This window comes from Pteropus medius, unplaced genomic scaffold, assembly GCF_902729225.1.
Source record: "Pteropus medius unplaced genomic scaffold, Ma_sr-lr_union100, whole genome shotgun sequence".
NCBI classification, from domain to species: Eukaryota; Metazoa; Chordata; class Mammalia; order Chiroptera; family Pteropodidae; genus Pteropus; species Pteropus medius.
The window spans coordinates 18,219,416-18,231,719 of record NW_024349797.1 but is presented as its reverse complement, the minus strand read 5'-3'; the positions used below and the strand labels follow the sequence as shown (position 1 = coordinate 18,231,719).

General features: G+C 43.8%; 1 long non-coding RNA gene across 1 annotated transcript; it reads right to left on the bottom strand.

Annotated features, from left to right (window-relative positions):
* Positions 1-3,190: 3,190 nt before the first annotated feature.
* LOC120619667 (uncharacterized) lies at positions 3,191-11,168 on the bottom strand. The gene is made up of 2 exons (XR_005657590.1): positions 10,695-11,168; positions 3,191-6,277 (listed from the first exon to the last, which is right to left on the bottom strand). It is a non-coding gene; the product is annotated as an uncharacterized LOC120619667 (long non-coding RNA).
* Between the last annotated feature and the right edge of the window lie 1,136 nt (positions 11,169-12,304).

Below are 12,304 nucleotides of genomic sequence, written 5' to 3'. Positions count from 1 at the left end.
TGTATCTATGGGAACCCTACACACGTGACCGGTTTAGAGACAGAAAGGTAAGGTGGGAAATATATGGCTAAGGAATGAGGTAAGGTGCCCGAGGCTTCTGAGCTGAGGAGCCTTATTTCGCAGACTGATAAGAAGAGCAGATGGTCAACAGTTAGATGTTTGTGCTGCCACGTGGATAGATTGTGAAAAGGTTATCTCTGGTAATAACTCTGATGGGCAAGGCCCCTAATTTAAATTCTTCTAGGTAGTTAAGGGGGAACACGAGTTTCTTTCGAGCTCACAGTCTTCATTGCCTTGAGCTCAAAGCAATCTGCATACCACACAGAGGCACACCTTGGGGAGGCCTGTTCTGAACCCCTTCAACACCTTGAAATGGAATTGCCAGCTCATATAGTAATTTTATGTTTAACTTTTGGAGGAACTGTCAAATTGTTTTCTACAGTGGCCGCACCATTTTACATTCACACCAGCAATGCATGAAGGTTCCCATTTCTTCATATCCTCATTAACACACCGTATTTTCAGATTATTATTATTGTTGCTGTTGTTGTTATTGTTATTGTTATTGCCACCCTAGAAGATGTGAAGCGTCTCGCTCTGGTTTTGATTTTCATTTCCCTAACGACGAATGACGTCGAGCCTCTTCTGCTTGTTGCCATCTGTGTGTCTTTTCTGGAGAAAAGTCTGTTCAAGTTGTTTGCCCATTTTTTAACCAGGTTAGAATAATTTTTATCCTCAGAGCTGAAGAGGGCCTTGGGGATCACCTGTTGCCTGTCCTGTCCATATCCTTCCCATTTTACAGATGAGGAAACAGAAATCCAGAAAAGTACATGGACATCTTCAAGATCACACGGACGACGACTTGAACTGGGACAGGAAGTGGTCTCTTGGCGGAGCCCCATGCCTCACAGTCCCTTCATCACCGATTTGACCCAAGTGTAGGTCACAGATGTGGAGAGGCTGGGCTTTGGCTCTAAGGAGAAGCTCCAGAACAGGGATTCCAGGGTCCTATTGATCGGGCTTGCTGGTCACCCAATAGGGTGGTAGAGCTTTAAGAGTAAAGTGAGGGCCGTGGCGAGTGAAGCCGGCAGCACCCACGCTCCACATAGCCTCACTCAGCATCTCAGATGTTAACCTCTCCAGCTGTCCCCTTGCTATGTTGCTTCTCCATATTTTTATTCTCATGCAAAATACATACACACATATATACAGACAGACAGACAGACAGACAGACGGACGTGGAGCACTTCTCCTTTCCACTGCTCTCCTTTCTCTTCGCTTTCCCAGACTGTGTTCTCTGGAATCTTCATTCCACAACATGTCGATGGAGGAGGCTGAGTGGTCTCGTAGCTGCTTATTTAGTCCTTCGGATGGCGACATCTACAGATCCCTGCAAAACTGCTGTTTCGTGGGGGGCAGGGGGAGCTCGGAGTTTGCGCTCCTGTCTTCCGTGTCCATCTTCTTGGGGACGTCAGCCTCTTCGCGAGCTCCTGCCTCTCCTGCGTCTTCAGTCGGCCCTGTACTCATCTAATTAGTTCCTTCCCAGCTGCACCCCAATGCCCAGCTCTCTTATCTTCGCAGACCTCTCCCTCGAACTCAGGCCTCATCCGCTACCGCTTTTCGCTTCTCCCCGTTATCCGTGCTCCCTAACTCCTCTTTCTCGTTCTCGCTCATTCGTCAACCAGTCCTCTGGGCTTTTGCCTTCCACTCCCCGTTCCACTAAAATGGCTCTTACCGAGGAGAACTGCATATCTCAAAATGCAACCAGGGCTTTTCAGACTTTTCCCACACAACTCTCGAAGGTATGAAAAAGTACAAGTGGTGTTGGGATCGGCACCGGAAGCCGCTTTTAGTCATTCACAGCTGCACGGGTGAATTTCCGCCAGCTTAGAACGCTGAGATGTGTGGGCTTCCTTAGGTGTCTCAAAGCCGGACGATCATAATGTTGATAGGACAACAACAACAGACTCCTAGGTTTGTGACCCATGCAGTCCCACAGGACCCTGTGCTCCGAACGGCCTCACAGTGGCTTAAGGCTCTGCTGTGGCTGACTTGAAATTATAATTTTATCTTTGAACTTGGCTTTCGTAAGTGAAGTGCCGTGGGCCACTGGAGCATGTGTATGAGCAAAGGGAACACACACAACATGTGTGTCCTGCTTGTTGCAGCCTATTCACACATAGTGTTCAAGGCGCCCTATGGACACACGATGCGTAGGAGGCCAGCAAGACTCAAAGGGCACGTGAGAAGTGTGTTAAGAACTACAACCGAAAAGGAGGGGGCTCTGACGCCTCCAGGAAGTCACACTTTCCTCTCTAACCAGAACTTATTTCAAAAGCAGAAAGTAGGTAATGGTGTTCTAAGACATAGGAACACTACGCTATTCTTTCTTATTTGTGTAGCTTCTCCGTATTAGCCGGTCACTGAAGGTGAAAACGACGGCAGAGAAGGACGAGGAAAGAGGGTACCCCATCTTTCCTTCTCCTTTGCGTCCTTCCGTACCCCTCAGTAAGCCCAAGGTAAAGGGTTTTGGTAGAAAGTGCACGTATCAGGAAATAAAATGAAGAGTGTAGTTAATGAAATACGTATGTGCGTACGAGCTGTGAAATACAAATCGTGTCATTTTGGTGATTCTGCATATGAATTAAATGTTCTTATGATGCGGGGAGGAGGCATGAGAACTAAACGTTAAGCCAAGCTGTATTCAGAGCCTACAGCCAGAGCAAAGGAGGCTTCCCGCTGGGATTGCTAACAAACCATTTACCCAGACCATGACAGCAAGTTGTACCCTACGCGAACAAACCCGATCATTTCCTCCCTACGAACAAAACCGTGGGGAACCTGTAGAGCGAAGGCCGAGATGGCTGGCGTGCCTTTCCTTCTGCATGCCCATAATTTATAGAAGCTAAGAATGACGTATACACTGAATTCTCTGAACACTCGGGGTCCCTGTCAGTTCTCTCACTCTCTGTCCCCGAAAGGAGCCCACCTCTGTCTACGGAGCATCGCCCCTTCTCTAACTCTGGCGTGGACTTGAATTCTTTCCTTCGTGCAGTCAAGGACCCTCCCTCCCTTGGTGCAGGATGTGAGTCCCCACTCAGGGAGGGATTCTCCCCATCCTGCATCACTTACATTTGCATTTAAAAATGGAGATGCACAATACACAGTGAATAAAATTCACTCCAATAACTTAACATTTGAATTCTTCTTTATTTAGAACAACGTGAAATAGCACGGAGAAACCACCATGACCAATCAAGAGAGACCGTGAAAGAAAGAAAAAAGGTTTTATATTTTAGTATTTTCAATGGCATTTTTTCTCCAGTTTTTAATTTATTTTTATTTTTTGGATTAGGCTCTGCAAATTATGTAGCCAGCCCCGAGAGCTGGACCTGGCGAAGAGAAGTTGCTAGATTTTCTGGGCTATAGACAACAGGAAAGAGACCACTGTGGTGGGGGGAGGGGGACAAAGGAGACAAATTTAGGGTGGACTCCGGAAGTCCTTTGAAGAGAGGAAGTGAGTCATGGCAAAATGAGTTCTCAGGATGTAAATAGTGAGGTCCTGGTTCTGGAAAATTCCCAGCAGACATCAGAAGATACCTACAGGGGATGTAGCAGGGGAGATTCCTGACACATGTACAGGGACCTCAGAAATCGTTCAGGCTAACAATTTCGTGGGGTCGGGGGCAGACAGGTTCACAGTCCCTTCTCTGGAACCCCTGTGCGACATGTTAGGAAATGTGTGTTTGGTCTTTGTCCCTGGTTTCTGACACAGCGCTGCTAAAGCCCTGCGATGGGAGTGTCTTTTGTTATTTGTAAGAAGCCCTTTTCGACCTCACTTGAGTCTCTGCTAATGAGGTTACTCCTGGTGGGGCCCGAGATTGTAGCTTCAGGATGGGGGCTGGTTGCTGGAGGAACCAACCAGGTGAATAGAGTCTCGGCCTCTTAGAGGAGAGGGGCAGGAAGTTGAGTTTAATCACCAAAGCGGATGATTTAATCAATTGTGCCTCCACAGAGACCCAAACTGTTGGGGGTTTCGGGAACTTCTGAGTTGGGGAGTACAACCTGTACCAGGAGAGTGGTTCACCCCAAACTCCACGGGGACAGAAACTGCTATGCTCGGGACTCTCCCGGACCTCACCCTACGTAACCATCATGTGCTCGTTTATTTAGATCCTGTTTAATAAACCAGTACTTGTAACGTGTGTTCTGGAGTTTCGTGAGCTGTTCTAGCGAACTACCAAAACTGACAGGGAGGGGAGGTTGTGGGAACCCCTCAACTTTGTAGCCAAGGCGGATGGAAATGTAGGTAACCTGGGGACCCAATGCTTATGACTGGATCTGAAATGGGGACAGTCTTTTGGGATGGAGCCCTTAAACCTGGGGCCTCAGGCTAATTCTGGGTGGCGGGTGTCAGCATTGAACTAATTGTGAGACACCCCGTCGGCATCCAGATAGTGAGAGGGGTGAGTGGTGTGAGAGCGAGAACCCCACATCTTTGGTTCGGAAGCGTTGTGAGTAAAAACAGCTCACCCTGGGATCGATTATTCTGGAATTTAGGACTTTCCATATTTTAGAAAGAAAACACTGTGCATCTGCCATTGTTGACCTAAAAAAAAAGCAAACGATTATTTTACCAGCAAAAAAATATAAGGGGGGGGGCGTGCATTTTCAATGGCAATTCAGGATGTGCAAGATACAGCAAAACCATAGGCGAGTCTGGAGAACAAATGTCCTTTTGTAGAAGAAAGGAAGAAGTTAAGAGGGCCTGTTATAGACAGTCCGTTGGAGGGAACTGAGCATTTGAAGGGTGGTGGCTTTTCATTGGCACACGAACACATTCCACACCTGTTTGAACATCACAATGACCTGGAGTTGTGTTAAAATCTCAGAGCCCTGGGCTCCACCCTGACCGACTACAGAATCAGAATCTCTGGGCAGGGGCCCAGAAAGGTGCGCTGTGCACAAACGCTCCTTGCGAATCCCATGTTTGGGCAAGTTTGGGGATCACCATGCCATTCCATTGATTTTGGTAGAATGACTGACTCGTTCAAATCTGTGGGTGCAGCAGTAAATGCCTCTACTTCTCATGTGTAAGCAGCTTGATAGACAAAAGCTTCCAGTTCTCACGATCTCCACTTCCGTAAGCCACTCGTTCCTTTTGTCGATGATATATGTGTGTCCCTTTCTAGACCCCCATTCTCAGAGTTCTGCACTGGCTCCACGTCCCGCCTTGGCCTGGCTGCTCAGTGTCCCCTCCGCTGGCTGCAGAGCACTCAATGAGCATGTTCTCCCTTTGCCCCACCCACTGTAGGCGTCTCAGAGGCAGCAGGCTACCTCGCTGGCATCCAACCCCAAATGTCCATTTGTCGAGCTCAGTTCCAAACTGGCTTGTTTTAGCAACAAACTGACAATGTCTTTAAACGAGGAAATTTTCCACGTGTTCTCTTGCCGGAATCTTGAGATTGCTAGACAGGAGCTGAGATCATGGTTACAGAGAGAAAGCCTTCTCCCCTCCCTTTCCCCTGACGCCGGCTCGCGAACACTGGAGCTGCGACCATGGATGCTTGCTTGTATCTCAAACAGCTCTTGGTAAATAGACTGCTTGGAGTTTTATGGGTTTTTTTCTGAAGGATGAGTAAATGTGGGGCCAGAAGGAATACTTTGAGTGGGACGTATTTACTCTCTGATATTTCCCAAAGGAAGTGGAATCTTTTCCGTGTAGGTCTCAGGAAATAATCTGTCACGTTTAAGATGATTTCAGAAATATTTACTACTCGTAAATTTTCTGTTTCTTCGTCATCCAACATGTTGATTCTGTCGGATTACGGAGAAAGGGAATCATGGTTTCAACAGCATAAAATAGTGTAATTTCCTAAAAATGATGGACCACATTTTGCTGTGGGGCTCTGGTTTGGAACTAGAACTCGGCAGCTCTGTTATTTACTGGCCATAGAAAGTTACATAACTTCTCTGAAAGTTAGTTCTGTCTTGTTTTGTTTTACACGAAAAGGGGATAATAATTGCAGTAGATTACGAAAATAATCACGGTCCCCCACCCTCTGCAATCCTCATCCTTTGCGATGCGCTTTGCAGCTCCTCCATCAAAAAGCGGTATTTACTTCCCATCCCTCTGAATCTGGTGGCCTTTTCCGTTGCTTTGGCCAAAAAGAATGATGAGTGTCAGGTTCAAGTCCAGGCTCAAGAAGCCTTGCACGTGTCTGCAGTCTCCTGGAACCCTGCTCAGCTGCCATGTGAGAAAATGTGGCATGGCTTCCTGGAGGATGAGAGACATGTGGGGCAGAAATGAGCCACACCAAAGATGTCATTTTAGATCAGCCAGCCCCCAGCCTACCCAGCAGCTGAGTCCAGAGGGCTTAGTGAACCCAGCTGAGGCTAGAAGAATCTCCCAGTTGGGCCCAGCCCACATTGAGCTAAATAAGTGGTTATTTTTTTTTAAGTCACTCTTTTTGGGGGCAGTTTATTATACAGTGAAAGCTGACATGATATGCTTATGTTTCCGTGTGTTGTGTAAATAAAATTAGATACTACTATACATAAAACACCTGAATTGATACATATTGATGAAAACAGAATTTATTTGGATAAACTGCTGATCCAGCTGGGGTGTAAATTTCATACCTCCTGGATAGAACATGTCAGCTTCACTGTGTATAGCCTATATCTAAAAATAAACGTATTTCCCTGAAAAGATATGACAACCGCATAAATGGAATGTTTCTAAAAGAACCCATAAAACATAGCTATCATCTATTGCCTTTAACACAGGTGAAGTCCAAATATTTTAGCAGGACTTGCAATACCTTTCAAGGTCATTTTTTTCCCTCTCCTGCTACTCATTATCTTCAGCTATTCATATAAAAGGCATCTGAGACATCCATTATATAAAATGCTTTTTCGTTTGGGTCCTTAAGGAAACAAAACCTCAGAGGTGAAATCTATTTTTAATCATTCTGACTGGGGTATAATTTACATACACTAAATGTACAGTTTGAGGAGATCGACAGATGCATGTCCCATGCAACCATCCCCTAAATCAAATTAAAAGTATTTACAGCACCCCCAAAACTTCCCTTGGACCCATCTCAGTTAATTCCACCCTCATCGCTAGTTCTGGGCAACCACTGATCGGGTGCCCATCGCTATCAGGTGAATCGCGCCTCTTTTTAGAACTTCTTATGAATGCACCCCCAGCACGTATCCTTCCTTGACTGACTTCTTTCCCTGAAGATAATGGTTTTAAGAGTCATCTCTGCTGTGGTGTGTATCAGTACTTCATTCCTTTAGATTGCTGAATAATATTCCATTATATAGCTATACTATAATTTGTTTATCTATTTTTCCAGTTTGGGGCTTTTACGAATATTTGTGTTTAAGTATTTTTTTTGGTGTGTGTGCTCATGTGTTTTCATTTTTCTTTGGTAAATGCCTAGAAGTATAATTGCTGGGTTATATGGTAAGTATATATTTATAAGAACTACCAAATTGTTTTCCAAACATTTGCACTACTTGACACTCCAGCAGTAGTGCATGGAGGTTCCAGTTGCTTCTTATCCTCATTACAGCTTGATATTATCAGTCTTCTTAATTTAAGCTACTTTATTAAGTGTGTGGTAGTATCTCATCGTAGTTTCAATTTGCATTTGCCTGATGACTAATTATACCGAACACCTTTTCGTGGACTTATTGGACATTTATATATTTTATTTTGTGAAGTGTCTGCTCAAGTCTTTTACCATTCCCCTTTTAAATTAGGTTGTTCATTTTCTTATTTTTGAGTTTTAAGTGCTCTCTCTATTTTGGATAAAGATCCTTTGTCGGATATATGTATTATTTAATATTTTCTTGTCTATAGCTTCTTTTCTTACTCTCTTAATGGTGTCTTTTGAAGAGCAGAAGCTTTGAATTTTTAAGAAGTCCAAGACATCAATTTTTTTCTTTTATGCCTAGTACTTGTTGTGCCTTAAATCTTTGCCTACTACAAGGTCATACATATTTTCTCTTCTACTTTCTTTTGGAAATTTTATAGTTTTAGCTTTTAGGTCTATGATCCATTTCAAATCAGTTTTATGTATGCCGTGAGGTTTTTACATGCGGGTATATTCATTTGGCTCTCCAGTTGTTCCAGTGCCATTGGTGGAAAAGATTGTTCTTTCTTTACTGAATTACATTGGCACCTCTGTTCAAAATCAATTGACTATGTATGTGTTTCTACTCTGGTTCACTACTGAATTAGTTTACTTGGGCTGCTGCAACAAATTACCACAAACGTAGTGGTTTAAAACAGAAACTTATTCTCTCACAGTTCTGGAGACCAAGAGATTGAAATCGAGTTGTTGGCTGGTCCACACTCCCTCTTATGACTCTGAGAGCAGATCCCTCCTTGCAGCTCGCAGCTTCTGGTGGCTCCTAGCTTTCTTGGGCTTGTAGGAGCATCGCTCCAATGTCTGCCTTTACACTGCCTTCTCCTCTGTGTCTCTGTGTCCTCTCTCCTTCTTATAAGGACACTGATCCCTGGATTATAGCCACCCCATCTCCCCATCTCCCGGGCCTAAACTTGATGTAATAGATTTTTTTTTTCTTCTTATCTATTTGATCTGTTAACATTTTTTTTTTTTTGAGGCTTTCGCATCTGTGTTTATGAGGGATATTGACCTATACTTCTCTGGAAATGTCTTTGTTTTGGAACCAGGGTAATGTTTACCTTATAAAACAAGTTAAGAAATGTCCCCTCATCCTCTGTTTTCTGAAAGAGTTTGTGCGATAATGGTAGTACTCCTTTTTAAAGTATTCAACGGTATTCACCATTGAAGCCATCTGGACCTGGAGTTTTCTTTGTGATGTTTTTATAACTAATTCAACTTCTCTAATAGATATGGGGCTCTTTAGAATATCTATTTTTTTTTTTATGAATCAGTTTTGTTAAGCTGAGAGTTTTGAGTTTGGGGATTTATTGGCATTAAAATTCTCACTATATACCTTAATTTTTTCTTTAAATGTTTATGGGATCGGGCTGGACTGGAAATCTACTATCCCCGAGCACAGCTCAATCTCGGCTACCTTTGTTCTGTCGTCAGCTCCTAGTAGCCACTACCTGGAAATGTAGTCATTTCGCCCTGCACGTGTGCAGCCTAATACTCATCGGAGGACTGTGAGGATCCCCAGCTCAGACTTATGCTCACTCCCTTCTCCCTGATGCTCTGCCCCACAGGTTCCAACCACATCGGCTTCTCTGACGGCCGGCTTTGCCTCCACAGATCCGAGAAACTGCCTGGTCTCTTTAGACTCCAGCTTGTTGCATCACAGTTGGGAAACTGTCCTCATGGAGGGAACTGGGGTTATAACGGGGCTTATTCTGTAAGTTTCCCTTCCTTCAGAGCTGGCATTCTTGCAGTGCTTGATGTCCGACGTGGAAAAAGTTGCTTCATATGTTTTGTAGTTTTAAGGTTGTTTATGGAGAGAGGATTAGTTGGACAGAATTACTCCAATCATGGCTGGAAAGCGAAATCTATTTTTAAATTTTAACCTTTTCATCATAAATATTTAAAAATGTTTTTATGCAATCATCATAATTGTTTTAATGAATCTGTATTCTTTCACTCGTTTGAAGTACCGTCTTTTACGAAATCATTCTTCTCGTAATACACATTCAGACTATTTTCAGAAATTAGCCATCATAAATAACAAAGAATATGTTTGTGCATGTAGTCTTTTGCTTTTGCAAAAGAATAAATTCGTCAATGTGAAATTATTAAGTCAAAAGTTGTAAACAGCTTCATGGCTCTTTATATGTATTAGCATGTTGCTTTCTGGGACACTTATGTATATCACCATTTTATCGACATCAAGAGTTGTTTCATTTTTTTTCAGTTTAGCTCATTTTATAATTTTATATTGATTTCTAGTGAAAAGAAATATTAGTTTCCTAACTCTTTGCTATGCTTCTTGAGAACATATTTTGCTGTGTGTAGCAGACACCAAGATTTCATTTTTTCTTTCTCATATCCACCTCGTTTAATTTCTACCTGTTTTTGTTATATCCCCTCTTAATAAATGCAGTGTATTCCTTTAATTCTGAGCATCCTAAACACATTAACTTTATAGTCTTATCATATGTAGTGTTTCATAAAACTTATTTCATCCAGGATGAAAGTTCCTTTGTTCAGGGCGTTTGACTCTCTCGTACAGCATTAATATTTTAATGTGTTTCTGATATTTGGTTCACGAAATCAAAGTAGATTGGAGGGTTTCATTTTTCTGATTCTGCATTTACTTTTGTTTCTCGCTCTCCTTACATCTGTGAATTTTTCTGTTGCTTCCACCCGGCCCTGTGGACTCTCAGAAAAGAACCTTGACCTGTGACTGGGTTTTGGATCTCTTGCTTCTTGTGAACACCAAGGATGGCACAGTCTAGTTGCAGAAGCAGCAGGCGGGAGGGGCCTGGGCCGGATAAGAGTCCCTGTTCTCCTACCACCTTAGCTCCTTACCCCAAACGTCCTGATGGAGCTAGAGTCGCAGGCAGTGGGCCATTCTCTCCCAGCACCTTTTGTGAGTGGAGCCCTTCTCATCCGCCACCTTCGCCCCCACCTCCTGTCCTGGCTTTAATCTGTGAACTAGCCTTCCTCCTGTTACTCTGAATTCCTGTTCTCTTTCTAGTTCATAAAGATGCATACCTGGCCTTTGAGTCCCGTTAGGTCTCCTTGGGGTATCTCTTCCTTAGACAGTGGTCACCCCCATATCCACGGTTTTGCTTTTCATGGTTTCCGTTACCCACGGTCAACTGTGGTCTAAAAGCATTAAATGGGAAATTCCAGAAATTAACAATTTGTAAGTGTTAAGTTGTGCACCGTCCTGAATACCACGATGAAATCTCAGGCCATCCCGCTGTTTCTCACCCAGGATGTGATTCCCCCCTTTATCCAGGGTCTCCACACTGTGTACGCTCCCCGTCTCTGTCCGTATCGTCCTTCTCAGTTATCGGATCGACTGTCTCGTGACTCAGTGCTTGTGTCCAAGTCACTCTTATCTGAATTAGTAATGGCTCCAAAGCCATTTAAATAACTTTTATTACAGCCTGTTATAGTAACTGTTCCATATTATCATTATTAGTTATTGTTGTTAATCTCTTACTGTGCCTAATTTATAAATTAAACTTTATTGTAGTTAAGTATGTTTAGGAAAAAACAGCATTTATAGGGTTTGGTACTATCTATGGTTTCAGGCATCCACTGGGGGTCTTGGAAGGCATCCCTGAGGATAAGTGAGGATTACTATATTTTCTTTTCTCATTGCTACCCAATGGGAGTGGCATTTAAGCACGAACTCCCCCATCTACCCCAGTGGCCCAATGCCTAACCTGATATGCGTAGAATTTTGTTTTTTTACTGGGTTTGTACCCCACTTGTCCACACTGACTTGGGTCCAAACTCAGGCCTTTCTTTCCCCGGGGCAGTCAGCACACTGCCTGGCAGCACGCTCATTCACAGGGGTGCTATCCTTTTATTCTGTTGAAATGACTTGAGTCAACTGAAATCAATAAATGTTTATTACAGTCCGCTGCGTCTGGTTGGAGGCATTGAGAATGAACATACAACAAAACATTCTTAAAGCGTGGTAACAGTTCCTGATAAGGAAAGGTGGTTCGTCTTCCCCAGTGGCACTTTGAAAGCCTTTGGTGGCCTCCAGAGAACAGACTGCCGCTCAGCACTTCACAATTACACCATAACCTACCTGTCCAGACTTCTTTCCCTTTACCCTCTAACCTAGCTACACCTGTATCCTTCCGCCATCGTCAATTCCTGCCTCTGCGCCTTTGCTCAAACCTGCGAGATTTTTTGCTTGTAACTGCAATGCAAGCCGTTGGATACGTCCGTCCAGGGCTTAGGGCAGCAGTGTGATCTGCTGGGGACATGGGTTTAGGATCCAGAGCACAGAGATGTGCATTAGTTTGCTAGGTTTACCATAACGAAATACCAGCAACTGGCTGGAGTAAATAACAAATCTAACTTCTCACAGTTCTGGAGGCTGGAAGTTTAAGATCAAGGTGTAAGCAGAGCTGGTTTCCTCCGAGGCCTCTCTCCTTCGCTTGCAGGTGGCCACCTTCTTGTTGCTTCTTCATGTCATTGTCCCTCTATGCACACATATCCTTGGTGTCTCTCTGCGAGGCCTAATCTCATCTTCTTAAAAAGACCCAATCATATCAGGCTAGGACCCACCCTAATGGCCTCATTTTAACTTAATCACCTCTTTAAAAACTCCAAATATAGTCACGTTCTGGGGTAGT